We start from the raw sequence: 3,658 nt of genomic DNA on the forward strand, positions 1-3,658 counted from the left end.
CACTTATAACAACAGACTATAATAAAAGTTATGTGAATATTGTCTCTCCCTCTCTAACTCTCTCTGAATAACTTATTAGGCTGTACTCACCCTTCTTGCGGTGATGCGACACGATGAAACACCCACGTGATGAGACGAAGTGAGGAGAATGACATAACATTTTGAGGTAAGGTTAGGCCGCTATTGACCTTCTGCAGATTAGTCAGAAGGAGGATCATCTGCTTCCCGGCTGCCTTTGACAAAACTGCGGAGAGTGAAACTGCAGGTGGGAGGGTGTTGTAGGTAAAATCTCTCCTTCCCCCACCCCCACTTTCCCACCCTTCCAGCTGCTGGTTCTCAGATAAGTTACCACCTTCTTGCATATCCTCCCAGGAATATTATGTTCAGGTACTAGTAGAAAACATTTATTTTCCTTTCACAATAATAACTGTAAAACTTTTGTTTTGTTTTGTTTTGTTGGTTAAAAATTCTCTTGAAGGGGCACCTGGCTGGCTCAGTCAGAGGAGCTTGTGACTCTTGATCTTGCGGTCCTGAGTTTGACCCCCATGTTAGGTATAGAGATTGCTTAAATAAAACTTAAAAAATAACTATCTTGGGGTGCCTGAGTGGCTCAGTCAGTTAAGCGTCTGCCTTCAGCTTGGGTCATGATTCCAGAGTCCTGGGATCTGGTCCCAGGTCGGGCTCCCTCCTCAGCAGGGAGCCGGCTCTTCCCTCTGCCTGCCACTCCCCCTGCTTAAGCTCTCTCTCTCTCTCTCTCAAATAAAAAATATAAAATCCTTAAAAAAAAAAAAACTATCTTGAAGATAATTTTTTTTTTTTTATTCCTTTGAGAGAGAGAGAGGACAAGCAGGGAGAGAGGCAGAGGGAGAGGGAGAAGCAGACTCCTCGCTGAGCTGGGAGCCAGACAGGGGGTTCTATCCAGGAACTGGAGATCATAACCTGAGCCGAAGGCAGATGCTTAACCATCTGAGCACCCAGGGGCCCTGAAGATAATTCTACCCACATTCGATATTTAAGGCCTTGAATTTCCCTCTGATTTAGATGTATCCTAGAGGTTCTAAAATGTAGTGGTTTTTCTAAATTTGTTTGTTTGTTTGTTTGTTTGAGAGAGAGCAAATGGGCCGGGGAAGGGCAGAGGGAGAGGGAGAGAGAGAATCTTAAGAGGCTGCGCGCTGCACACAGGACTCAATCTCAGGTCCCTGAGATCATGACCTGAGCCGACATCAAGAGTCAGTCACTTAACTGAATGAGCCATCTGGTGCCCTAAACTTTATTTATTAAGTGTTAATCAGATAGAAAATAATAGCTACAAAATCTATTAGGAATTCGTCATAACAAACATTTCTATAATGGGCTATTTTAACAAAAAGACCATACCTATTAGCATTGACACCTCCTGTGTATCCTACCTCATTTGCTTATTTCCTGCTCATGGGTAAGAGTTATTCCAATTTTTTTTTTGTTCTTCATTTCTGGGTTTTATTGGTAGCTTTACCACAGATGCTTTTACAATTTTTTATTAATGGATTCACATAGTGTGCGTCCTTCAGTAACCTGCATATTTACTCAAATTGTGTTCCTGAGTTTTATCCATGTTGTTACATATAGTAGTTGTCCATTTATTTTCACTGCTGTATACTATTACATTATCTAAGCATACCACAATTTATGTATTTTCCTGTTAATAGACATTTGAGTTGCTCTCAATTTTTTATAATTATAACAGTGCAATTATGAAGACTTCTACCCTTTTACCTATATGTCCCTGGTACCATGTACAAGAAGTTCTCTAAGTTTCACAGCTAATGGAGGAATTTCAAGGTGATAGGAAAAGTGTATAGACAAATTTGCTAAGTAATGCCAACATGTCTTCTAAAGTGATTTCTAAAACTATTATGGGTTCCGTTCCCATCGAGAGCATATAGATGTTGTGGATGCTCTATGTGTTCACTATTCTTGCTATTATAAAAATTTTAATTTGTCCAGTTGGTTAAGTATGAAACTGGATCTCACTGGGGTGATAATTTGCATTTTGATGATTACTAAGAAGATTAAGCATCTTTTCACATATATATGAGCACTCTCGGTTTCCTCCTCAGCAATTCCTTGTCAAGTTTTTGCTTGTCTTTCTATTAGTTTTATTTTGCCATTTCTTTTTAATCTACAAGTTTCTTTATATATGTTGGATACTATTAGTCAGTTATGTGTGTTGAATGGTTTACCCATTTCATCCATGGCAAATACCTCCTGTAAACTCACAGTATATTCACAGGTTCCATTTTCTTACTATAATAGTTTAAAAATTCATGTGGCATGAAGGTAAATGAGGAATGTGGAGAATCCATGGATGGAAGTGCTGGCAAAAAACACTAGGAACAAGACAAACAAATCCCTGTACATGATAAATGTCTACTCCAGCAAAGACAACATGCTATCCTCCATGAGGAAGGAGTCCAATGTGATCAGTATATTGCCAGGTAGGCAGCTGGTCCTGTAATACCATACCAAAGGCTCTTCATTAGATCCTTTGTTGGCAAGGATGTCATTCATCCATGAAAGCCACATCAGTCTGAGTGCCAGGGAAGTCCATTGAGCCCATACATAACATTCACCCTTGTCATCAAGGCCACTTTGTTTATGAGCCCAGTGGGCAGGTATGGGATCACCGGGGAAAGAGGTAATCTTGTCTACTTGAAAATAATGACATTTCATCACAGTTGTGGATTGTCCCAATCATATAGGACAGAACTATCCTCAGATGTGGGGCCACTCAGAAAGGTCCATTCACATATCTGTTTTCCAGATCTCCTTTTCATAAATTTTCCCATCATGTTCCTTCTCAGTCCTTGACCATCTGGGTAAACAATTAGCTACCGATTAAGAATAAATGTATATCCATACTTCTTTCCATCTCTCCTTCAAATGGAGAATCAGATATATTACTCAAAAGTTCTTTCCCAAGGGAGTATTTCCCTTACTTGTCCTCTATTTGGGATTATAATGTTCCAGGTTTCACTTCTGACTACTGTCAGCATATCATATGGAGCAATCTTCATACTAGGCTCATACTTTTCTTCCCTCAGTCAATTATTATAAAGAATGCATCCCCCCAAAGGGCATTCTTTATAATAGTCTTATAGACTTGCAATTTCCTGCTCAACAAAGCCAGTCAACATGATATAATCAATACAGTGGATCGACATGATTTCTTGGGGGATAGTAAGACTCAAGTGTCTAGTAGTTCAGGATGTGCAGAGAGCATGAGAAATCACATAGCTCAGAGGTAAGACAGTATACTGCTGTCCTTTCCAAGTGAAAACAAATGGCTTCAGGCAGTCTTTACTCATCTTTACAGAAGAAAGGAGCATTCAGTAGATAGATAGCGATATGCCAGCCCAAGGTACATGTTCATTTACTCCCGAAGACAGTCCATGGGCAACAGCTATAATTAGAAACAGCCCCTGATTAAGTTTCATAATCCAAGTATCATTCTCCAAGATCAACAGTTGTTATAGAAATGCTTATATTCTTTATCTTTTATATGTTTGAGATTAATATTTAAAACTGCCCCCAAGATATCCAGGACTAAATGTGGATTTCGAAACTAAGAAAAGTCACTTGTTTCTTGAAAAAGCCTAGATTTCAAGACTTGTCTCAC

The sequence above is a fragment of the Eumetopias jubatus genome, unplaced genomic scaffold, assembly GCF_037043125.1.
Source record: "Eumetopias jubatus isolate StellerSeaLion01/CBP00866 unplaced genomic scaffold, mEumJub1_p1.0 scaffold_14, whole genome shotgun sequence".
Classification (NCBI taxonomy): Eukaryota; Metazoa; Chordata; class Mammalia; order Carnivora; family Otariidae; genus Eumetopias; species Eumetopias jubatus.